Raw genomic sequence first — 26,606 nt, forward strand, 5'->3', positions numbered from 1 at the left:
TTGTGTTTCATTCAGGATATACTGACCACCCCCCAGGAGAGGCTCCCAGCCCAGCTGTCACTGACCGAATTCACATCCCCCAGTGAAGCCTTGACTGACCCACTCAACACGGGGAAGCCGGGAAACTACGTGAGCCACTGGTACAGAATTGTGCTTCCCGCTGACGGTTCGGTGCAATTTCTGCCTCATTGGGAGGAACACAGCCTGTTCTTTGAGCAGCAGTAAATTCTGAGCAGGGAGGCACTCCCTGGCATAGCCTGGGAGCACTGGGCTCTGACACTGACTTTGCAGAAGGTCTTTTTCTTCTTCCTTTCGACCATGCTAGCTCCACACCTGCCCATTTCCCCCAGGGCTTCCTCCTACTGCATGATAGGCACGTGGCTCACTAGCCAGTAGGGCCTTAGTGGTAGGAAGTGCCCCTATACGTGAAGCTCCGGCCTCTCCCCAGGGCTTTAAAAGGATCAAGAGATGTGCCCAAAGCAGGCAGGGACAGACAAATCAGCGATACTTAGTTCTGGTTACAATATATTCTTCTATAAGCAAAGTAAGCATCTCTCATAAACACTCCCCAAAGTGTCATGGAACTCTTTGCCTCCCTGTTCAGCTGTCCAATGCTGTGCTCCGTTCGGGACACATCAGTCAACCACCCAGGAGAGGCGCCCAGCCGACCAGCCGCTAACCAAGAACACGGGCTCAGATATGACATCTGCCCTACAAATGTCATTCGGCTCAACTGCTTCCAGCCTTTGCCGTCTCCTCCACCTCCTGTGCTTGAAAGCATCTGAGCATGATGAAGACACACTGGCAAAGAGCTGTTTCCAGCTCATTTAAAAACACCTTTGATTGGGCAGTCTCTGAGCTATAGCAACGTGAGCAAACCTGTAACCGGTTTCCTGTGTGTCAGGCACCACGTTAAGTGCTCACGTGTATTCATTCGTTTAACCCTCGGTGATACTGTCGTTCCGTTCTGCAGATGAGTATAGGCTGCTACAGAGAGGCTAAGTAACTTCCTTAAGGTCACAGAGACCAATCTGAGGTTACTCACTCTTCCGACAGGTACAGCCAACAGCTACGCTCAGCATCCCCGAGGTTCTAGGCCCAGGCTCAGAGACTGAGCAGCCACCCTGAGGTCCGCTTTCATGGGCCAAACACCTCCTCGGAACCCACCTCGGTCCCCTTTCTCCTCTCACAGGCCCGTTGTTATCTTTTCCCAATCACAAGCCTTTCTTCCCTGTGCCCCCAGACAAAGGGGTCCTTCCCTTCCCACAGGATCGGTCCCCAGGAGGGAGAAGGGGGCTGGGCTGCCCACGGAAGGATGCATGACCAGTTCCAGGAACAGGGTCACATCTTGATCATTTGTTTCTCTACCACCTTTCTCACCTCCACTGACAGCACGGAATCTGCCAGAGTTGGGGCCCCACACAGCAGGCAGGGAGCAACTGGTTCTCTTGCCCTCCTCCCAGCTCTTTCACAAGCTGATGCTCCCGCAGTTATTTGGGGGTTACCCTTACTTTTCCTTGGGCCTCATCTGAGAGGCCACCTCCTCTGAGACTTTCCCTGATTCCCCCAGGGGGCCTGACAGCAGCTTTCCCCTGTGTTCTCCTGGCACACACTCCCGTCCTCACGGCAGCTGCTCTGTTACAGGGTGTCTGTCAGTTATCTGCCCACCTCCTCTCCAATGGTGAACTCTTGGAGAACGAGGGGCCATGCCTTTCAGTTCTGTATCCACCAGCCTAGCAGAATGCCTGGCATAAAAAGGCCTGTGACTGAATGAACGAACAGGATTGTTGTTAATATTTAGAAGTAATACTAAAGCCACAAGGGGCTCTATAAAAGGTGTAAGTAATCATAACCAAAGTAACAATAATAGACACCACGTATTGAGTACTTCCTGTGTGTCAGACCTTATGATAAATACTTCACAGGGATTATCTCATTTAATCATTCATACCCAGGGAAAAATCCTGAGCTGACAACAGAGACAAACTGTCTGCAGCTCCAAGTCCTGAAGGTCCCCCTCTTGGGCAGCCTGGAGTCCTAGGGTGTGTTGGTAGATTCAACATGAACCTTGGCCCCAGTGCTGCCCTGTAAGTCAGCAGCTGCTGATTGCTTTCCAGGAGAGGGAGCAATGACACTGAACCGTCGAGCATCTTCTTATTCCCCCTTTGTGCTCAGTGACACCCGTCACTGACCCACAGGTCCAAAACCCCCTCAACATCCTCGCCCTTGGCCTCTCTTTCTCTGAATCTGATCAATTTCCTCTTGTAGATGTCTCAAGGTCGTGTCTGCCCTTCAGCTAGAGAGAGTCTCAGGGTGATTAAAACTTGGGGATGCTCTCTGGGACTTGGAAGGAGGGTTAGGTTCCCTGTGGGTCAGATCTCAGAGGTTCAGCAAAGTACTTTAGGCTTTCTGGGAGTGCGCCTGGACCTCAGCCCCATCAGTGTAGAATTGGGAGTGGGGTAGGATTAGTTATATCCCAGAGGGAGAAATATGTAACTGTTAGAAATGTGAAAGGTTTGTCCATAGCACACGGTATCAGCCACCTAAATTGTGAAACCTAAGTCAGGGTTCCATTTGCTCTATGATCATTTAAAAGCACAGCTCTCTTTCTTTCTCACTCTCCCCTTTTTCACTTCACTCACAGCCTATTCATTCATTTGATTAAGAATTATTGGGGGCAAATGTCTAAAAGACACCTGGGCGCCATGATGAAAAGAAACAACAGTGCCTTATCTGGACATTTGGGCTGAGGACCATGGGGCAGTGCCGCGGACACACACGAGCCCTGTGCACGGACCAGCCCCCCGGGGCCCTGTCTGGGCCTGGGAGCTGCTGTCTTTGACCCAGGTAGGGTTCCGTCCAGGGAGCACCGGGGTAGGCCACCCACTCCGGAGGTGGCCCACAAGGAGCTGCTGTTGGGAGAGCCTTCTGTTGAAGCACTCTGGCCTCTAGTACAGCGAGAGCTGCCATACACGTGGAGAGGAACAGATGCGTGGGGGGTCCCAACTAGAGAACAAGGGACGCAAGCAACTAGAAGGCAGATGCCAGCATCTACGCTGTCCATCCCTGGGAATGGATCACTCCCAAGAGAACGAGCTTCTTGTCCTTGCAAATAATCCCCTCTTGGGAATATTTGGGTTCATTGCCCAGCCTGCCCTGAGTGGGAGTTCATATTCCTGCCCCCCCCCCCCAAAAAAAAAAAATGCTGGGCTTCCCCGGTGGCGCAGTGGTTGAGAATCCGCCTGCCGACGCAGGGGACACGGGTTCGTGCCCCGGTCCGGGAAGATCCCACGTGCTGCGGAGCGGCTGGGCCCGTGAGCTGTGGCCGCTGAGCCTGCGCGTCCGGAGCCTGTGCCCCGCAACGGGAGAGGCCACAGCAGTGAGAGGCCCGCGTACCGAAAAAAAAAAAAAAATGCCTTCAGAGCATGGACCACTTTAATTAAGTGGTCATTTGTTGTCTCCAACAGCTCTCTCTGCCCTCATATGATTCCACGCCCTGCTTCCTGACTGCCAACCCGAGAATGAAGGATGGCTAACAGCTAAGCAGCTCACCTTCCCAGCCCGTCTTTCTGTTTTTTCATATTTACTGTCTCCCCACATACTTCTTCCCTAGCACATCAGGTTAAATTTATTTTTAAAAATTGTAAGGACATCTAAGATTCTTGAGGGCAATTTGATAATGTGTATCAAAATGAGCCTATCCAAACTCTGGTTACAATAATGTGGAGTAAATATGATATTACCCCCTTCAATTCAAAATCTAAGCTTGGTATCCAGAAAATATCTCCACTCTCTTATAAAAGTGTCTGAAGAAGGGCTGCCCAATGCAAGAAGATCCAACAGGGTTAGGGGAAGATGCTTAAAGAGTATGTCTTCAACTGCAGATCAGGCAAAGCCTGAAGAGTTTAATTCATCACAACAGAGAGCATATGCCCTGAGGTGTAAAACCAATCCACTTATCTTTGGGACAAAGGAAACAGGATAACAGACTGGCATCAGAGAACAGCCAGGAGTCAAGGCTGGTCCAGAGAACTAGATGTGGGAGAAGGTCAGAGAAGAGGATAGAAGACACTGAATTGATAGCATCCCTGAAGCTTCTTATCTCTATTGGCTGGGGAGAAGTAAAGGTTCATGGAAACATTCAACTCCCTGTGACAAGGACCTTGACTATGATTCGGGGGAAATTCCTGCTAACCAGAAACACTGCCTTGGACTGTCCCCTTTAGGAAATTTCTTCAAAGAAAGATTAGGAACAACAAGAGGAACCAAAATCAAATGAGTATAACAATACAGAAAAAAGTAGAAGCAAAATAGAAATAAATGGATTTAGAATACCCACCAGAAAAATGTCATGGAGCCACTAAAAATTGCTGAAAAACATTACCATGAACTCAAAAATATTAATAAAACAAATGTCTCTTTAAAATAAAACCTCAAAGCAGAGATGCACAATCTCAGGAAAGGCACAGCATGGCATCAAAGGAGAGTAAAACAAGGGTAGGCAGAGCTCAGGAAAGAAGTAGAAAAACAAAATAAAGCCATTAGAGACATGAAGTCATATTGGAAACAGACTGAACGAGAGCAAACCTGCTGAAAAGACAATAAGGGACAAGAAGGATGGCATCTGGAAAATAAGCAAAAATGAATGGAATTAGTTCTGGCTCTGGGCAAGATGAAGTGACCACACAAAGAAGCTATAAAACCCAGAGTGATGCTGGACAGCAATTCGAGGACTCTGAAAAGGAAATAGTAGCAGACAGACTGGGGAGGAAGAACCAGAATTAGAAGTGCTACAGAAGCAGCTATGAACCACCATCTCTCCTCATCTTTGAGCCTGAACTCAAGACAGCCTGAAACTAGGAATGGGGCACTAGCATGTGGAAAGAGAGAGCCCGGGAGAGCCTATCTAGTTGTAGCTCAAGAAGGAAGCAAAGGGGGCTTCTGATACTTAGGGAGAGTAAAGGAAATGCCCCACTCTTCTTTTTTCTGTTCCCTATACCCCAGGCCCCTGGCAATCCTGTGGTGGTGATGGTAGAAACAGCAGGGCCCAAAGGTGCCTAAAACCATGAGGGAAGGGAAATTTCATCACCACTAGGAATATCTGTGGGCCCAAGAGGGTGTGGCATACCCCTGGTGTTTTTCTCTCTCCCTCTCTCTCTCTCTCTGTGTGTCTCTCTGACCTATGGCTGTAGCCCTTGAGGTAGACAGTCATCGAATCTGAACTGACAAGGAACATAAACCCAAATAGAAAACTCATTGGGTGGTTAAATAGCAAAACGGACATCTCAGAAAAAAAAAGAGTTAAGTGACCTTAAAGATAGAACAATTGGAATTATCTCATCTGAACGACAGAGAGGAAAATGATTGAAAAAAAAAAAAAAGAACCAGAACCTCAGGGAAATGTAGGACTATTGGTTTACCTTTTGTGTCATTAGAGTTTTGGAAGGAGATGAGAAAGACTGTGGTGTGTGTGTGTGTGTGTGTGTGTGTGTGTGTGTGTGTGTGTGTACATGTATATATGTATATCTATATATATATATATAGATATACATATATATGTAAATATATATATTAGTAAATAATGGTTGAAAACTTCCCAGATTTGGCAAAAGATATAAACTTACAGATTTGAGAAGTTGAATGAACTACAAACAGGATAAATCCAAGAAATCTATAATAAGACACATCATAATCAAACTGCTGAAAACTAAAGACAAAGAAAAAAAAATATTGAAAGTGGCCAAATAAAAAGTGACACATTACTTATAGGCAGGGGTCAGCAAACTATGGTCCATGCACCAAATCTCACTGTCTGTTTTGGTAAATAAAGTTTTATTGAAACATAACTATAACTATCACTTTATGTATTGTGTATAACTGCTTTAGTGTCACAATGGCAGAGTTAAGTAGCTGTGACAAAGCCATATGGCCTGCAAAGCCAAAAATATTTAATGTCTGGCCCTACACAGAAAAATGCTGCTGACCCCTGTTATGGGAAACAGAAATTTGAATGACTCCAGATTTCTCTTCAGCAATCATGGAGGCCAAAAAGAAGTGAACTAACATTTTTTAGGCAGTGAAAGAAAAAGCTATCAACCCAAGATCCTATATATAGCAAAAAAATACCCTTCAGGAATGAAGGAGAAATAAATCCAATATCGGATGAAGAAAAACTAAGACAATTAGTTGCCAGCAGACCTGCTTTAAAAAACTGCTAAAAGAAGTTCTTCAGATAGAAGGGAAATTACATAACAGAAGGAAAATTGGAACAACAGTACTGAAGGAAGAGCAACAGAATTGGTAAACATCTGGGTAAATATAAAAGACTATTTCCTCTCGAGTTCTTTAAAAATCTTTTGACGGTTGAAAGCAAAACTCGTAACACTCTCTAGAGGGGTTTTCAACGTATATAGTTGTAATATATTTAACATAAAACAAAATATAAATCGAGGAGAAAAAGGACCTATTTGGTGGCAGGACTTCTATAGTCTACCTGAAATGGTAAAATATTGATTATAAGTAGATTGATTCTAAGAATTACACTGTAAACCATAGAGCAACCACTAAAAAAATGTACATAGAGTATAGTCAAAAAATACAATAGATAAAATAGAACATGAAAAAGTTTCAAATAACACAAAAGAAGGCAGGAAAGGGAAAACAAAAGGACAAAAACATAAGAAATAAACAAATAATAAAGCACACCAATAAGTATGTTAAATATAAATTGTTTAAATGTACAAATTAAAAAACCAGAGATTTTCAGAACAGATAATAAAAAATATGATCCACCTATATACTGTTTACAAAAACTCACCTCAGTTATAACAGTATGGGCAGATTAAAATTTATAGGATAGAAGAAGATATACTATGTAAACACTAGGCAAAATAAAGTTTCAGTGACTGTATTACTATCAGAAAAAGTAGATTCAGAGTAAAGAAAATTATCAGGGATAAAGAGAAACATTACATAATGATAAAAGATCAATTCACCAAGAAGACATAACCCAAATGTGTATGCACCTAACAAAAGAGCTTCAAAATATATGAAGCAAAACCCAAAAGAACTGAAGGAGAAAACAGACCAATCGACAACTGCAAATGGAGACTTCAATACTATTCTCTAACTTATAAATAGAATGAGTAGACAGAAAATCAACGAGGACACTAATAAAAACTGAATAACATATCAACCAACAGAATCTAATTGATATTTAGAGAGCATTCCACCCAACAACAACAGAATATACATTCTTTTTAAATGTACATGGAATATTCACCAAAAAAGACCATATGTTGGGTCATAAAACAAACCTTAAAATGTAAAAGAATTGAAATAAAACAAAGTGTGTTCCCTGATGGTAATGGATTTAAACCAGAAATCAATAACAGGACCATAACAGAAACATCTTCAATACTTGGAAGTTAAAAAGAAAACTGTTCTAAATAATCCACAGGTGAATCCATAGGTGAATCCAGATAAAGTCTCAATAGGAATTAGAAAATATTTTTAATTAAATAAATGGTTAAAATACAGCATATCAAAATCTGTAGGATGAAGCTAAAGCAATACTTAAAGAGAAATTCATAGTATTAAGTAAATGCTTAGAGTAGAAAAAAGTCCTCAAATCAATAATACAAGCCTCTACCTTAAGAAACTAGAAAAGTCAGAGCAAATTAAACCAAAGTAGGCCAAATGAGGGAGATAATAAATATAAACATGACTTGCAAATGAAACTGAAAACAGAAAAAAAACAGATAAAATCAATGAAACCAAAGGCTGGTTTTTTTAAAGATAAATAAAAATAATAAACCTCTTGCCAACTTGACAAAGAAGACAAAAATTACCTATATCAGGAATAAAAGAAGAAATAGATAACCTGAATTGTTCTCTAACTACTAAGTAAATAGAATTGGTAGTTTAAAACCTTCTGAAAAAGAATTCTCTAGACCTAGATGGTTTTGCTGGCAAATTCTACCAAACATTTAAAGATGAAATGATATTGATTCTACATGATCTCTTCCTGAAAAGAGGAGATACCACTCTTCAACTTATTTTATGAGACTAGCATCACTTTGATACCAAAACCAGGCAGAGTTACTACCACAAAGAAAACTACAAATCAATATCCCTCAGGGACATAGATGCAAAAATCCTCAATAGAATATTAGCAAGTCAAATTCAGCAACATATAAAATGGATAATATACCATAAACAAATGAATTTTACCCTCAGAATGTAAAGCTGGTTCAATATCCATAAATCAATGTAATCCACCATTTAACAGTTTAAAATAGAAAAACCATATGATAATATCAATTGATGCAGAAATAGCATTTGAAAAAAATTCAACATTCATTCGTGAAAAAAAAGTCTCAGCAAAATAGAAATAGAAGGGAACTTCCTCTTCCTGATGAAGGGCATTTATAAAAACCTACAATTAACATAATACTTAATGGTGAAAACCTGAAAGCTTTCCCTCTAAGACTGAGAACTACACAAGGACTCTCACACCTATAGCATTATATGGAAGCTTTAGCCATTGCAACAAAGCAAGAAAAAGAAATAAAAGTCATATAAATTGGAAAGGAAGGAGTAAAACTGTCACTATTTTCACATAATATGATTGTCTACATTAAAAATCCCCAGAAATTTATCCCCAAAATTAACACTCTTAAACCTCACATGAGCTTAGCATGGTCACAGGTACAAGGTCAACACGTAAAAATCAACTGTATTCCTATACACTAGCAATGAACAACTGGAAACCAAAAAAATTTTTGAATACAATTTACAATAGTTCCAAAATTTTGAAATATTGCATTAGCCAAAAAGTTTATTCTGGTTTTTCCTTAAGATGTTAAGGAAAAACCCAAATGAACTTTTTGGCCAACTCAACACTTAGGTAAAAATCTAACAAATTTTTACAGGATCTGTATGCTGAAAACTACAAAATACTGGTGAAAGAAATCAAAGCAGACCTAAATAAATGGAGATACACATCACAGTCATGGATGAGAAGACTCAACATAGGAAAAATTTTAATTCTCTGCAAAGGGATGTATAAATTTAATGCAGTATCAATCAAAATCCAGCAGGATTTTTTGTAGCTATAGACAAGCTGATTCATACATTTATATCAAAAGCAAAGAACTAGAATAGCCAAAACAATATGGAAAAAGAAAAATCACATTAGAGAAATTAAACTACATGCTTTAAAGACATTATAAACCTACAGTAATCAAGACAATGTGGTATTGGTGAAACAATAGACATATGGATCAATGGACAGAATATAAAGTCCAGAAAGAAACCCTCATTGATTTTGATGAAGGTGCAAAGGCACTTCAATGGAGAAAGGACAGTTTTTCAACAAGTGCTGTTGTAACAATTGGTTATCCATATGCAAAAAAAAAAAAAAAAATAGGACACTTGACCTAAACCTTTATATAAAAATTAACTCAAAATGGATCATAATCTAAGTTAAACACATAAAATCATACAATTTTTAGAAAGGAACATAGTGGGGAAATAATTGTCACCTGGAGCTAGGCAAAGATTTCCTAGACAAAACACCAAAAGTAAGATGCACTTTAAAAATGATAAATTGGACTTCACTGAAATTTCAAAACTTTTGTTCTGTGAAAGGCACTCTTAGGATAATGAAAAGTCAAGGTACAAACTGGTAAAACAAAAATTGTCAAATCACATTTATGACTCAAAAAATGCAATTAAAAATGGGCAAAAAAATTGAACTGAAGCATTGCTAAAGAGGATATAGAAATGGCAAATAAGCACATGAAAATCTGTTAACATCATTAGCCAGTAGTAGAGAAACACAAATTCAAACAACAATGAAATACCAACACACATCTAGTAGAATAACTAAATAATAAATAAAAATTTAAAAATAAAACCCCAAACAATGTTTTTTGGAGGAGGAGGCAGGATACAGAGAGAAAAGAGAGGTAAAAATGTTGTGCATCAACTCACAGTAACCTTGGAAGATTTATATAATGGTGCAACAAGAAAACTAGCTCTGCAAAAGAACGTGATTTGTGACAAATGCGAAGGCCGAGGTGGTAAGAAAGGAGCAGTAGAGTGCTGTCCCAATTGCCGAGGTACTGGAATGCAAATAAGAATTCATCAACTAGGACCTGAAATGGTTCCGCAAATTCAGTCTGTCTGCATGGAGTGCCAGGGCCATGGAGAGCAGATCAGTCCTAAAGATAGATGTAAAAGCTGCAATGGAAGGAAGATAGTTCAAGAGAAGAAAATTCTAGAAGTTCATATTGACATAGGCATGAAAGATGGCCAGAAGATAACATTCCATGGTGAGGGAGACCAAGAACCAGGACTGGAGTCAGGAGATAGTATTATCGTTTTAGATCAGAAGGACCATGCTGTTTTTACTCGACGAGGAGAAGACCTTTTCATGTGTATGGACGTACAGCTGGTTGAGGCACTGTGTGGCTTCCAAAAGCCAATATCTACTCTTGACAATCAAACCACAGCCATCCCTCCTCATCCAGGTCAGACTGTCAAGCATGGAGGTATCAAGTGTGTGCTAAATGAAGGCATGCCAATTTATCGTAGACCATATGAAAAGGGTTGCCTAATCATTGAATTTAAGGTAAACTTTCCTGAGAATGGCTTTCTCTCCCCTGATAAACTCTCTTTGCTGGAAAAACTCCTACCTGACAGAAAGGAAGTAGAAGAGACTGACGAAATGGACCAGGTAGAACTCGTGGACTTTGATCCAAATCAGGAAAGACGGCGCCATTACAATGGAGAAGCATACGAGGATGATGAACATCATCCTGGGGTGGTGTTCAGTGTCAGACCTCCTAATGGGGTCAGTGAATAACACTCACTGCTGGCATTTTATTTGCAGTAGTGATTGAGTGAAGGACTATAATCATAGTATGCTCACTACTTGCTACTGTTTGTTTTAATAGTCAACTATAGTAGTGTTTTAAAAGTTAAATGAAGAATAAACTCGAATATAAAAGCTCAAAAAATGTTTTTTGAACAGGTAGAATAAAAAGTATTTTAATCAAATAAAAACTTAGAAATTATTTAAGATACATATTACAGAAAAAAGGGCTAATTTCTGTAATATATAAAGAGCTTCTCCTAACCAATAAGAAAAAGACCAACAATCTAATACAAAATTTTATAAATATGTGAATACGTAGTTCATAGAAAAAGAAAATACATTCAACTTTCTTAATAAGATAAATGCAAAGTAAAACTATAGGATAACTCCTTGTATATGCCAGAACCACATGAATAAAACAGTACGATAGTATTATGTTTAGGTAAGAATGTGAGGAAACAGACACCTTCATATGACGTTGCTTGGAATGTAATTTAATTCAGCATTTATCTATAGGCAGAGTGTTGATTAAATCAAGTGTGGTATGTTCATTCTGTTGACTATCAGCTCCCAACTCAAGTCTTTTCCTTGCTGTCGTAAAGGAAAGCTTCTCCCCTGGAGTTCCACAGGGACCCTTGCTCCATCAGCTCTTTGCTCGTGGATCACCCTCTCAGTGGGTCTTTCCTAATCTCCCAATTTAAAATTGCACCCACTTCCTATGCCCTTTTTCCCCCTGCTTTATTTTTCTTAATGATGCACACCACCATCTGACATACTATATACATTTTTTCATAATTTACTGTCCGTCTCTCCTCTCCAGAATGTGTATCAGAAAGGGCTACTCTGTCTTTGGCACCTAGAACGAGGCTAGGCACACAGTAGCTGTTCAATTATACTACTTACTAAGAATGAGGCAGCCCTTTACGTACTAATGGAAACCAGTCTAATACAAGTTATAGTGTTACACTGAAAAAACAAGATGCAATATGTGTAGGAAGTATGCTCCATTTGCGCGAGAGAAAAGAAAGGAGAAAGTGTCCATCACTGGAAGGATCCATGAGAAATTGTAACGTGTTGGCCTCTGGGGAGCTGACTGCCTGAGGCGGGGGACGGGGGGGGGACTTACTTTTTACCGTATAGCTTTTCTACCTTTTCAATTCTTTATCCTGTATTGTTCCTTCAAAGTTTGCATAATTCATAGTTTAAAAATATATAGCAATATGGGACCTCCCTGGTGGTCCAGTGGTTGAGACTTTGCCTTCCAATGCGGGGCGGGGGGTGGGGTGCATGTTTGATCCCTAGTCGGGGAGCTGAGGTTCCCACATGCCTCGTGGCCAAGAAGCCAAGACATAAACAGAGGCAATGTTGTAACAAATTCAATAAAGACTTTAAAAATGGTCCACATCAAAAAAAAAATCTTTAATAAAAAAATACATAACAATCTTAAAAATATGAAAGTCCTCTAACCTATAATACCACTTCTATAAATTTATCCTAAGTACATAAAAGCAGTTCAAGGATAATCATTGAAGTATGGATAGAAAAAAATCTGGAAACAACCTAACTAGGTTATGTTGTAGGTTAAGTCCCTGCAAGGAACTACTGTACAGCCATTAAAATATATTTATCTGCATTGATTTAAAGTTCACAGTATATTGCTGGTTAAAAATGATACTTTTTTAGAGTGTGTGTGAAAATGTGTGTGCGTTCACTAGATTTAGAGGGGACTTTTACTATCTATACATTTTTAGACTGGTTGCATTTTTATAATAAATTACTTTTAAGATCAAAAAAAGACAATGAAAAAATAAGGTCACTTCTTCAACAGAAAATTTTATAAGATGAAACATGCAAAATACGTTGTTTCTCTATATAATTATTTTAAATGTTTCTTTAAATTTCCAAGCTGCATTAAAAAAAAAAAAAAAACAATGGCAATGAAAATATTTTCATGTTGGAGAAAATCCAATGATGTCTCTTTCACTCACACGTTGCAGTAATGAAGGCCATGCTCTTTAACCAAGAAAGAAAGTGCTCTCGCCATGATCTCCGCTATTAATTTGGGGCATAAGACAGCAAGAACTCAAGTAATAATGAGTGTGGTTATAATAGTTAACATTTAGCTCATGTTTAATTTGTGCCAGGAACTGCTCTAAATAAATGCTTTTATGTGCAGGAACTCATAGAATGCCCCCAACAGCTCCAAGAGGGAGGGGACAAGGATACACGCCACTCACAGATGAGGAAAATGAGACAGAGTTTGTTCCAAGTCATCCTAGTCACCTCCAGCACCTGGGTGCCCTTCTCCCTGGGCCTCGCCGCCTCCACTGCCATTACCTGTTAATCTGTCCATCCCCTCCAACAGACGATGCAAATTTTCAGACTCATTCAACTGTGGATCTCCGGCCTAGCACAGTTCAGAAACGCGGCATATGCTATTGAACCTTTGTTTATTGAATCCACGTGGATGGCAAACAAAGAAAAAGGTCCCAACCAGGGCAGGCCAGCCCCCGAGAGGTGCTACCTGCAGGGCTCCTGTTGAGAGGAAAGACCCTCAGGAGGGACTCCCAGCGGAGAAGCCAAGCCTGGGCTCTAACTGGGAAACCAACGAAGTACACCAACTCCTCCCAATCTACAGCATGCGCTTGCACAACTACAAATCTTATAACCGCAGATATTAGAGGTGCATATTTCATTACTTTCAGCATTGCGTATTTATAATTTAGCAGTGTGTAAAAATTTATAAAGGCACCACGAGTGGTTGGTGAACGATGGTTACTGTGGCAGCCCACATTTAGTGTATTTTTCATGTCGTGGAAATCTGGCCTGGAACAGAATGCCACATTCATAAAACAGGTGATGAAAAGGGGGAGACGTGGGCCAGGGGCTTTGTGACAAAACGCTCCTAGACTCACAAAGGCTGTCCCTATACTGTCAGTGAGAGGCGAGCTGCTCCAAAAAGGACACGTGAAAGCAGATGCAGCGGGGCCAGAGGCGTCTCTCGATGAGCCAGATGCGTGGGAGCCCACTGCCAGCCCGGCTTCAAAGAGCAAAGCTTTCTGATGGAGAACAGTTAAGACGAGAGACCACCAGGAGAAAGCGGTCGATGCTACTGCTGTATTGACAAATGTATAATTTTTATCTTGGAAAAAGAAATCCTCTGCCTTTCCAAAAGTGAGTCCTAAAATAACTGCCTTTCAAGGACCCGTGTCCAAATGGAGTTTTTATTCGTCAGTGGCTACAGGTGAGCCAGAGCAGGTCCTGGAAGTTTCCCCCCGAAGCCGTGGTCTGGCCTCACAACTCATCAATTCTAGGCATTGGATGACATGGCGCCGGGCCCAGGGGCCGGGAAAGCCTGCAGCCCGGCCCCATTACAGAGCTCAGAACAGCTCAGCTCCGGGGAGGGCTGGGAAGGCGGAGGCCTGATGCTGCAGGAGGTGAGAGCTGGATGGGCGGGGGCCCCGGGCAATGACGGCTTTGCCGCAGAGACCCCAGGAGCGTCCCTCCTGCCCCCCAGCATCCATCGTCCCTGCCCCGCCCTCCAAAAATAATAAAGAGCTTTGGCTTTTCCTGTCCTATCCCTACTGCGGGCAAGAGGTGAGGGGACTTCCGCGCAGGTGTCATTAAATCTATCCACAGGTTAAGCGCTGCCAAGCTCTGCTCAGGCCGCCCCAGGGTCAGGCAGAGCCCAGAGTGCTGCCTGTCTGGGCAGAGGGGGATTCTTCCCAGGCCCCACCTGGCAAACCCCCTATAGTTACCAACAAGGGCTGAGAAACCGTAAGACCCCTTGTACTCTCCAAACACAAAGTCAAGGGATTTGATAAACAGAGTCATCTATTTTCACTTAGTACAACAATGAAAGCAGATCCATATTTTCAAACCATCACCCTGAACAAGTCAAACCACACTATAAATCAAAAAAGCATAATTAAAACCTGCACTTCTCACAATACCACAGAGTGAGGCAATTACAAGGCACTTCTAATGAGCAATTTATGTAATTTAAAAAGTCAGACCCATAATATGCAAAGAACACTTCAGTGAATTACTGCCAGGGACTCTGTGCCCTTTGATCCTTGTGCCTGGCCCCTGCTGCTGTGACTTCTCAGTCACCCTCTCCTTGTATTTCCGGGCGCCCGGAAAATAGCCACAGAAGATTTTCTTCACAAGCTCAGACTGTGCCTCATACTCAGAAAGCACATTTAATACCAACTTGCATAAAGGATGGTGGGTAATTGCTGCTAGCATCCAATACGAGCGCTGTATCTCATCTATGATATGCAATTTAGAAGCTATATTCTAGTAAGAGAATTTTATGACTTGTTGTCATGATAAATAAACGTTTATGGCGTAATGGAATTAATATTTACTTTGAGTGCAATACGGACTATTCAAATAAAGTTGTTCTGGAATCACTGTACACCAGCACAGCTGGCAAACGTTGCCAACCGACAGCAGCACTTGAATTCGCTTCCCCTTATCACCTGCCGACTATCTTTCCATTTCCTGGTTCAGTCTGTTTCTGGACAAGTTTTTAAACAATTGCTGTAGTTAAAAACGTTGGTGTTGGATGTGACGTGTTAAATGTCTGTTGAGCTGGCAGCACGTGCAGGGGTGGGGCAGGAGGAGAAGGGGAGAAAGAAGGGGTGGGGGTGGTGGATGACTCCTTGCCAGCATCGGAAGGAGCGGCTCTGGAAGAAGGAAAAGGACGTGTTCTGAGGGAGCCCCTCTAATGCGCTTGTTTTCAGAAGGGCATTTGTGACTCATCGGACATTCAATCCGTTGCTTTTATGTGAAGGAAAATTTTTAAAAAGAATAATAGCTCACATCTAAATGACGCAGTGGCTGCCTGATCCTAACGTAACTAGACAGCAAGCAATTCACTTACTGTATCCTAAACTGTAATTTACTGAAGGTGCGGGGAGCAGTTATTCCAGATCTTAAGTGAGTCAGAACCACAGTCAGGTTTACCGTGAAGCTACCGGCACTGAAGCTTCAGGACTGCCCCCCCCTCCCCCCACCGCCTCACCGCCCACGTGTCGCATGGACAGACCCCTTCCAAGATGCTAGGCCTAATTTTGTGTTCATTATTTTGTATTTATACAAGATCCCCAACTGTACTGGCTTCGGACCCCATGAAATCGGCGTCTGCCCCGATCAGAAATAAACTTACATTTCAAAGCAAAACAAAACAAATTCCTAAGAGGAGCGGGAAATTCTGTCCCAGGGTGGGGTTGGGACCTCTCGAGGTCCTTGGCACGAGTGTTCTCGATGGCGCACGTGGGGTTGCGGTGGTGCCACCGGGGAGGGGGTGGAGATGTAGGGCTTTATCTGAAGGGTCCAGGAGACTAAGACACAATGGCCAGCTTCCGACTCAGGGGAGCCGCTGGCTGCGGGTGAGGCTGGATGCTCTCCGAGTCTGAGTCATGCAACAGCAGGAGGCAAGTTGCCCAGACTATAAACAAGTGGAGAATTCCAGAGAAAGCAGGGGTTAGTGGGGCGGGCCAGACCACCCACCTCCTCCCGCCGCCTTAGTCCCTATGAGTCACAGGCAGGATTGTCAGAAGGGGGGAAGACAGCTGATGATGCTTTCACAGGGCCAAATCCGAAGCTCTTGCTCAGAGGCTAAGATGGTTTTAATAATATTCCTAGTTGTAAAGAGTGCCTTTAATGGAAAGAAATCAAGTCGTTTCATATACTGTTTTGCTACAAAGAATAGTTTTACTATTGGTCTTCTTAATGACCAATCCATAAACACATAGAGTGACCTGGGTAAGGACCCCAAGTCCCTATACCTCCAGCTCATATTTTGAAACAAAATTTTCAGATATTTTCAAGATGAGGAGCCAGTCCCAGAGAGGGGAAGGTACTTGCTTAAGGTCACACAGCAAGTCAGTGGAGTGAGGCAGAATGCAAACTCAAGACATCTGACTCTATCACAGTAGCCCCTTCATTAAAGCAAGTCACCTCCTTAGGTCACTGCTGGAGAAGGAAGAAGCCAGCTGAGCATCCAGAAACCCTGAGCCTGGTTGGCAATGCAGCAGAGGGGAAGGCAGGCCCAAATGCTAACCGCTCAGGAGTGCCCGTCTTGAGTGTCTGGGTGTTCCCCATCTCAGCGCATGAGTCCAGACTCACCCTTCTCTCCAAGACGGTCCCTGAGTGCATTTCTGAGGCCCTAGGTCAGGGATTTGGGGGTTCCAGAACCTAGCACGATGCCTGGCACATCTTAGGTGCTTAATAAAAGTTTGCTGGATAAACAATTTAGTACCTATGTATTGTAGAATGTATTGAGACATCTATAAAACATCCTTCAGATAGAAGTGATGAAATGTGCAATAGACTTCTGGTACTTCAGGGCCATTTGGGCACAAAGCTCTAGAATTTCCCCTGTAGCAAGTCACAGGAATCCCAAGCCTGTAGATGGAGGGAGGGACCTGTGTGAACAGACCCCAGGAGAAAGGGTGACATGAACCAGGTCAAAGAGAGTTACCGGTCCCGTTTCAATTCACGGTCAGAGAAAAGACAATCATTGTCCCTCCAAGCTGAAAATCCATTCCTGGCCACCCCAGGGACCCTGGGCGGAACTTGTCAGTGGCCTTTCTAGAGCAGAAAGTAGCTATGATATAAGGAAGAGGGGAGCTCTGTTGCACGGGAGCATCCTGGGTTGGGGCAGGGGGTCCATGCATCTCTGGGGCATGCTGAGGAGGAATTCAGCCCTCACAGCTGCACCCAGGACCCCTGCCATGTTTCCTTGGCTCTTGCCCTGCACCTCCCCCTCGGGAAGTCCGCCCAGTCCTCAGCCCCGGAGCTCTCAGTCCAACCACATTCCGTAGAGTCTTCCTTGAGAACCCGCCCCTGCAAGTTCCCTACAGACACCAGCCTAAAAGTGAAACCACAACATCTTTACAATGGTCTTTGTTTATTTCAGATTGCAAATTGTCTGATGATTTTATTTCAATGAAAAGGACTGCTCTGTATCACACTGCAAACACATACAGAACCGTTGCCCATAAGGGTGATGATCTGGTGCAGGGGATGGGAGGAAACAGTAAACATTAAATCAAAGCGACTCAGCTTCCAGCCACAATGAAGGGACTGAAGCTGGACCTGCCCTCCTGCTGGAAACAGCCATAAAACTCGATGAAAATATCTGAGGCTACTCTTTGCAGGCACTGGATGACAGGCAGTTCAGGACTGTGATCCCATAAGAAAGAAAACACACAAGGTGAGCCCTACATCTGCCGGATTTCTGGACCATTATGCAGGGAGGTGGGGTCCAAGCTGGGCACAGCAGCCTCCCTGATCAGAGAAGGCAAAAATGAGAATTTGGGGCTGCTGAAGCAGCTAGAATTTGCAGGTCTGAGCCCCGGAGAGAAGGAAGCTGTGTAGAAGGAAGTTTGCAGAAGTCTGCTTGGAGGTTCCTGGGGGGTACCCAGTTGAGGGCAGAGTTGCCCACATGCAGGGCAAAACTCTAGATACCATAGCACTGAAGGCTAAACAGCGATACTGGAGGTCACGTGGGGCTGGGGGACCTTGAATTATGGCCCAGCCAGATGTGAGAACCCTCACTGAGTACCTGCAGCATTCACTTAAGACTCCAAAAAGCCCAGGCTTAAGAGGAAGGACCACATCCTTGCATAAGCAGCAGAGCCTTCAACTAAGGGCAAAACCAAAATAGACCAACCATATCAAAAGTGTAGAACCAAGTCATCTGTCAGAACAAAAATCAACATGCTTTACAGGAAACAACACAATCCAGACTCCCTACAACATAAGTTCCATAATATCTAGAGTATACCATGTTCATGGATTGAAATTGGTCTACAGATGTAATAATCAAAATCAAAAAGAGCTTCTTTTAGGGGGGAGAAATTGTTTTTGCAAAATTAGGATCTTTCTGAACATACAGTTTTGCAGTTTCTTTTCCCATTGATCCTCCATCCCCGTCCCAATCATACCCTCATCAGGCATTTGGCACAGCTAACCACTTCCTCTTCAGAGTTCCTCTTCAGTTGGTGTCCAGGTCATCACGCTTTTCTGGTTCTCCTCTGCCTCATGATTCCTTTTGTCTCCTTTTCCTCTGCTGGCTTTCCCTATTTCTCCCAGACTGCTAAATGTTTTAGGTGTCATAGGGCCTCAGTCTTTGGTCATTTTCTCTCCTCTGTACACTTTCCCTGGGTGGTCACCCATGGCTGATGCCTACAAAAGTCTGCATCTCTGGTCTGACGGCTCCTCTGAACTCCAGAGTATATATCCAATAGCTTACTCAACATCCACATTTGGATGTTGCATTTAATGTGGCTGAAACATACCTCTTGATTTTCTCCCCAAGCCCTCTCCTCTCCTATGATTCTCCATGTCCGTTAATGGCACCATCCTTCATCCAGTTGCTCAGGCTGCAGTTTGGGAATCATCTTCATATTCTTCTTTCCCCTTATCCCACATCCAAGTTATCAACAAGTTCTACCAACAATATCTTCAAAATGCACCCCCTGTCAGCTCACTTCTCACCACCTCCACTGCTGTTAAAGTAACTGAACGACCATCTTTTCTTGTCTGGAAGACTGAAAGTGGAGCAATGGTACAACGAGATAGGTAGGAGCGCGGATGCTGGGGCCAAATAGCATGAGGCCAAACCCTGGCCCTGCCACTTACTAGTTGCATAAGCTTGGGCAAAGTACTTAATCTCTCTGTGGCTCATTTTCCATCTGTAAGGTGGAGTTCCTAATAGCACCTTCCTCCCTCAGAAGCCTGGTACAAAAGACTTTGAGTCAAGGGTCCTGGAAGGCTCACTCCCTTTGCCTCTTCTCACTTGCTCTGATGCATTGTGAGTGTGATCTGCAGGGGTCCACATGGCAGGGAACTGAGGTGGCGTCCAGCAAATAGCTAGTGGTGAACTGAAGCCCTCAGTCCAACAGCTCATGAGAAGCTGAATCCTCCCAACAATCATGTGAGCGAGCTTGGAAGATCTGGGCCCATTTGGCCCTGGAGATGACCGCAGTCCTGGCTGTCACCCAGCCTGCAGCCTTGGGAGGAGAGACCCTGAGCTGGAGGACCCAGCTAAACCATGCCTGGATCCCCAGCCCACAAAAAAGATTAGGAATAAGTATGGCTGTTGTAAGCTGCTGAGTTTTGGAGTAATTTTTTACCCAAACATTGGTAACTAGCACACCCTGCCTTCTTAGAGGCACCGACCACCTCCTGGATTGTATCTGTCCATTGTGTCAGTCTCCCCTGCTGCTAGTAAGCTACACGAGGCCATGGATATTATCTGTCTGGTTCACTTCTGAATCCCTAGGAACTAGGACCATGCCACGGCAAGCACTCAATAAATATTTGTTGCATAGATGAATAAATATCACACAGTGGGCCTTTTCCTGTGTGGCTACGTGATGTTGAAATGACGAATGCCTGGAAGTAATTTGGAAAAGACTGCTTAATCTACACCCCCGATTCACAGTACCACCAGCCATTCAATCAGCCAGCGTGGACTAGGACTCTGCCAGGCTCCATGGTGCAGACTGGAAAGAAACATACAGCAAAGCCTTCCCTGAAGGAGTTACAATCTGGTTGAAAGGAAGAAGTCAGCTCGTGAAAACACATAGAGGGGTTTAGTTCTCAGTCCTGGGCCGCTGACCGAAAGATCTCACGTGGAGATCCGTGGGTCCCCCGATGACACTGAGCACATGTGTGAGCCACGTGCCGCTCCAAGCGTTGGACACGTGCTGCCCCACATGTGTAAATCTCCAACCCCCAGAGAGGTAGGTGCCACTACGATCCTGGTTTTACTGAGAGAAAACCAAAGCAGAAAGGACTTAAATAGCTCATGGTCACATGATGGGTAAATGCTAGAGCCTGTGTTTGACACCTGAAAGACGACTGCTAGCCCAGCCCGTGCCCCAGCCCATATGCGGTGATTGGCCCGTGTCCCCGCTCACACGCGATGATTGGCCCGTGTCCCCACTCACACGCGATGATTGGCCCGTGTCCCTGCCCACATGTGATGATTGGCCAGGCAGCCAGATGGAGGCGGGGTATGAGGGGGAGGAAAGTCGACACCAGAATGACCTTGGAGACCAGGTCAAGCGCGGAGGGAAGCTGTGGGGCAAACCTGTGACCAAGGGCCTTGGCCTCCGAGGCCATTAGGGAAAGAAGCCCCAGAGTCGCTGCCCCGTGACTCTACCCAGGCAGGGCTGGTCCTCACCTGCAGGGAATGATGGCAGAGTCGGAGAGCGGCTGTCTTCCCTTTAACCAAGTGCATAAGGCACAGGGATTAAAATGAAAATTTATTAACGTCGGACAAGAAATCACTACTCCAGGGACCAGAAAGTTGTATGATTTAGAACATTTTCTTTGGGAAACCGAAGGAGAGCAGGTCGGTGGTTTCTATGTTTAAGCCTTTGGGCAGAGGAGGCCAAGGCAGCCCTTTCTCCACAGGGCTGGTCTCACCACGGACCATGCATGAGCTGGCTGTTGGCCAAGACTGCCTGTCCCTCTGACGCTCTCTCTTGTCCCATGGACAGCTGCCATCGGGTGCAGTCCAGTTCTGGGGGCCTGAGTCCACTGTCCTTTAAGGTGACTGCCCACCTCTGCAGTTTCACAAGGATTTATGAGAGCTGTTGAGTTCCCCTCCTTGCCTGCTCCCTGGAGAAACGCAGTGTAGCCCCGAACGCCTACGCTCAGCAAGTGGGCGAGAGTATAAACCCCCGGGGGGGGGGGGTCAGACCAGGCTGAGGAGCACAGCCCCATCCACAAACCCACGAGGGAGTCCCCCACCACCTGGGGCTCGCCTCCACCTGCCTCCCCATCCGAGCACCCCAGCAGTTTGCACTTCCAGGGAGAGCTTGTTCAGCAGTGATCTCCCCTCAGGCACCTCCTCGGACGGGCGCCCAGGATTAACTGGAGCCCTCTGCACAGAAATGAGGGAAGCCTGGATTACTGTGGGCTTGGGGCTCAGCTGTGCTCCCCCTGGGAAATGCCTGCCAGTGGTACCCTTGCACACTTTAACAGGTGGGAAGCACGCGGCTGCTGGCATGGAGCAGAAAAAGGGTTACAAAAGCCGAATACTCATTACTACCCAAATCTCCTGCGACCAGCTCCAAAGAGACCCCAGAGGTCTTTCTGAGCTTTTGGAGAAAGGTGGGCACGAAATAGCTCGGGACCCTGGCCAGCAACATTACAAGGAGCCGTGAAGATACTCCTTGTCCCCATGCCCAGGGGAAACCGCAAAGCCTTGAGGCATTAAGCTGGGATCATTCGTGTCTGGAGTGCCCCATCCAGAGTCCTAAGTGGGGTGCTCTCCATTCCCAACTCCTCCACGCCCTGCTTCAGTTGCATTGAAATAAGAGCACACTGTGATGTAACAGATGAAAGCAGACCACCACATTATGAACGCTGCGGTGATAAATACAGTTCCCGGCGGATGGCGAGAAAACAAATGACAAACGAACCCACACAGGAAGGTGCACGCGGATCACAGGACAACCTGAGCCTTCGTGCCGTAACGCTGTGCACGCTCTGTAAACCGGCTCGTCAGCCTCTTCCGCCTTGGCTGACAAACCACCAAATGCGCTCTGCTCGCTCTGAGTGCCCGAGAAACGCCAGCCCGGGAAGGGCCTCCAGGTGCGGGCAGGGATGATTCCCTCGGGCCGGCTGCCTTCCAGCACATGTCTTCCGGGTTGCAGCGGGCCTCCGGCGGCAGCTTCTGAAGCTGGGGACGCCTCTGGTCGCTGGGACAAGCTGTGGCTGTGTTCTTCGTCCTTTACCAGCCTCCACCCCTACCCCCAGCTTCTCCAGCCCAGGTCCTTCCCTTTCTACTGGAAAGCGGTCAATAGGTGGGGTGCAGCAGAACGATTACCGCGGAAATCAGCTGGGCTTCAGAACTCCCAGCAACCCAGCAGGGAGCTGGACCCATGCCGAGTGCCTGCTTGCTTCTCAGGTGATTCTCCAGGATTGCCAGGAGAACGGGCGAGGACTGGCTTTCCGGGAGATCACTCCTGATGTCTGTCTCTTTGGTGGTGGAGGATGGGCTGGGGTGAGCCCCTGCTCTGCAGGAACTCCTGTGTAATTCCCAGAGGGGAAGCAAAGCGCAGGAAACACTCGGCTTTGAACTGGGAGGGCTCTGGAAGGGAGCTGGGGGCGCGACGGCGATAAGGCCAAGTCGCTTGGGCAACGTGGCTGAGTTTTCTGAGTAGACGAATGCACACCAGGCTGCAGGGGCCTCGAACAGGACAGGGGAGGAACAGTAGCCCTCGGTGATTTGTAAGGGCTGGGAAGGAGTTTCTTCAGAAGGAATTCAATCAGGGATCAGTTGGGGTGGATCGGGGAGTGTGAGCTTCTCGCTCCTGAGTACAGAGAGTGGGGGACCTGGCATCCGGGCTGACAGTCCCAAGAAAGAAGCAGCACCATTATGTATCATCTTTCAGAAGACAATCCAGTCCTCAGAATGGATGGCGAGGCTGGGGTAGCAGAGGTTGGGGTTGGGGTTTGGGGTGTTGTTTTTTTTTAAAGATTTTTTTGATGTGGACCATTTTTAAAGTCTTTATTGAATTTGTTACAGTATTGCTTCTGTTTTATGTGTTGGTTTTTCGGCCCCGAGTCATGTGGGATCTTAGCTCCCAGACCAGGGATCGAACCGGCAACCCCTGCCTTGGAAGGCGACGTCTTAACCGCTGGACCGCAGGGAAGCCCCAGGCTGAGGGGTTTTAACAGCACTCTCAGCCTCTCCAGTGCATTCGAGCTTCCCTTAAAGATCCGAAAGATATCCACATTCACTGGAGCTGAAACACAAGGTGGCTTCCAGAAAACACAAGATATTGGCTCTGTCTGCTAAATAAATTCTTTCAAATAACTTTTTTTCCTCTCCTTTTCAAACTGCCAGTGTGTAAGAGTCGTTCAGAATTGATCCCCAGAGAAGGCTCTGTCCAATAAAACTTCCCTCTAGCTCACATCCCAGGAAGCCGCAGAACAAGCCACCACTTCAGCAACTCAGTCTCCATATATTTTTATGTTTAGAATATTTAATTTCTGGCCACCAGTCCTTAGGTCTCCAACCTGATGTGGTTTCCATACAAGGATTTTTCACAGTGTTGGTGGAAAATATATTGAATTTCAAATTTCTTTTCTTTGGCTGCACCCTGCGGCATGTGGGATCTTAGCTCCCCGAGCAGGGGTCAAACCCGTGCCCCCTGCAGAGGAGGCATGGAGTCTTAACCACTGGACTGCCAGGGAAGTCCCGGATTTCAAATTTCTGCAAGCTAAAATATTCAATGTAAACGTCAGAGCATGTGTGGGCCATCCTTTCCCCCTCCCCGCGACGCACGCGCCGGCGCTGAGATGGACGTGCGTGCCCTTGGACGCTGTTCTCAGATGTTTCCATTTACAGAGCCCCGTCCAAACAGCGGGGGAAGCTGGCATCTGGTTTTCTTCCCTGCACCACTTTCTGTTTCCAGACAGTTGTTGGAAATGTGCCTCTAGAGTTCCAACTAAGAAGCCGAATTTAGGTGACAACCAAAAACGTCTCATGTTCATGACGCCAATGGAACGGATCCAGGCTGGCTGCCCTGTCCACACTGGTCCCCGTTCCTGGGCTAAATTCTCTGCTGTTCCACTTCTGCCAGCACTGAAGAGTGAAGCATTAAGCCCAGGGCAGGCTGGAGCTGTTCAGGCAGCTGAAGTAACCCCAGGAAGCAACCCTCCAACAGCGGCTAATTCATCACTAGGAAATACTTTGGGCCTACAGGGCAGGTAGATCATTTGCCAGGGGTGATGGGAGGCTGCACTTAGAGGAACAGCAGCCTACCGGGAGCAGGCACCTAACAGACACCTTCTTTCAGCCACTCCTAGGAGTTATGCATTATTAAGTCTATTTTAGATGAGGAAACTGAGGTTCAGAGAGGCCCACCGCGGTTGCATAACTACTCCACGGCAGAGTAGGCTCAGGCTGGCTCCACAGCCCACGTGCTCCCTACCAGGGTGGCATTCTGTCAAGCACACGTCTTCTGAGATTCCCCAGTGCAGCACGAGGTGGTCCTGCCACAGGGCAGCTGCTCCTGCATCTCTCTACCTGTTCGAGTCTCCACGACCCCCAGCCGTGGGGCACTGCTCCTGCGCCTGGAGCAAAGGCCCACCTGGGGCTTTCAGTGGGTGCACCACGAAGAAACCAGACCCTGCTTTCCATGCACCTTCCAGCACCTTCCATGGACCAGCATGGGACCATGGTTCTGGCAAACTCAGAAGTACATGGGAGCCCGTACCATGCACCCAGCACACGAGAGTCAGGGGTCAGTTCCTCTCCTACCCTTGAGAGCTGAGTCATTTCACCTGTGACCCTATTGCCTCACCTCCCAAATCAGGGGATATTCCAGAACAGTAAAGTCCAAAGGAGCCTCAGAAAACATGCAGGTAAATACACAAACTGAGAAAATGTTGGGGATTTTCCAGTGATTGGGAGTTCGATTCCACTGCTCTCTTCCATCAGGGGGGACAAGTGAGAGTCACTGCCCACCGTACTGATGTCACAATGAAGAGGAAGATGGTGGCGATGATGGGAAAAAACGGTTGCAAAGGATTTGCACTTACTCAAGTTAAGAAAAGCTGAAGATAGCAGTCAGTTTAAATGTGGAGAAAGTATTTTAAATGTATCTTAATACAAGCTGTTAGATTAAGGCAGCAAGTGCTTTGGTGGTAGGAGTTTCAACACTTCCATTTGGAAATGCAAAACGGCCTGACGGAGACCAGGGGCATTTCTCACAAATGCCAGGCGACCCAGCTATCCTCCCTGAAGGAAGGCAGTGAAAGTGCAGGAACCGGAGCCCCACCCATGGCTCTTTCAAAATCTAAAAGTGAAGCAGATAAACTGCTTCTACCAAGGCTGCAGGTAACCAGTAAGGTTAAAAAAAAATGTTTTTTTAATCACCTAAATCCAGAGTCTACACATAATACAGGAGAAAACCTGCAAGCAAGGGAAAGCACTTTCAAAGGTGGGAACTTTGGGGCTTCCCTGGTGGCGCAGTGGTTGAGAGTCCGCCCGCCGATGCAGGGGACGCGGGTTCGTGCCCTGGTCCGGGAGGATCCCAGATGCCGCGGAGCGGCTGGGCCCGTGAGCCGTGGCCGCTGAGCCTGCGCGTCCGGAGCCTGTGCTCCGCAACGGGAGAGGCCACAACAGTGAGAGGCCCGCGTGCCGCACACACACAAAAAGGTGGGAACTTTGAATTCCCTCACAACCACCACTCGCCTCAGCTGCGCCAGGTCCGTGAAGCGCTCCCTGACTTTCCCTTTTGTGGTGACTTCGATGAAAAATGCCACACATTCGATAGCAAGTATACATCTCCCGCTACTTTCAAATGCATCTCATGTGTTCCCCACCGTATTAGCTCCCTGGGGCTGCTGTACAAATTACTGCAAAGTGGGGGGCTGAAAGCAACAGAAATTTATCCTAGCACCGTTCCGGAGGCCAGAAGTCCAAGAGCAAGGTGTTGGCAGGGCCCATCTCTGTGTCTGTCTTCACAGGCTTTTCCCTCCCTGTGTCCATGTCCAAATTTCCCTCTTCTTATAAGGACACCAGTCACTGGATGAAGGTCGCCCTAATCTAGTGTGACCTCATCTTGATTTGATTAGTTATGTCTGCAAAGGCCCTATTTCCAAATAAGGTCACATTCTGAGGTTCTGAGTGGAAATAACTCTGGGGGGGATACTATTTAACCCAACACACCCATGGTAACCA

At 45.6% G+C, this 26,606-nt stretch overlaps 1 protein-coding gene and 1 pseudogene across 16 annotated transcripts in view; one reads left to right on the forward strand and one right to left on the reverse strand.

The window, feature by feature from the left end:
- The window catches only part of CAMTA1 (calmodulin binding transcription activator 1), an 899,707-nt gene that overhangs the window by 389,097 nt on the left and 484,004 nt on the right, over nucleotides 1-26,606 (reverse strand). The gene's annotated exons all lie outside the window — the stretch shown is intronic.
- Nucleotides 9,929-10,939, forward strand: LOC131750123 (dnaJ homolog subfamily A member 1 pseudogene; annotated as a pseudogene).

This window comes from Kogia breviceps, chromosome 1, assembly GCF_026419965.1.
Source record: "Kogia breviceps isolate mKogBre1 chromosome 1, mKogBre1 haplotype 1, whole genome shotgun sequence".
Classification (NCBI taxonomy): Eukaryota; Metazoa; Chordata; class Mammalia; order Artiodactyla; family Physeteridae; genus Kogia; species Kogia breviceps.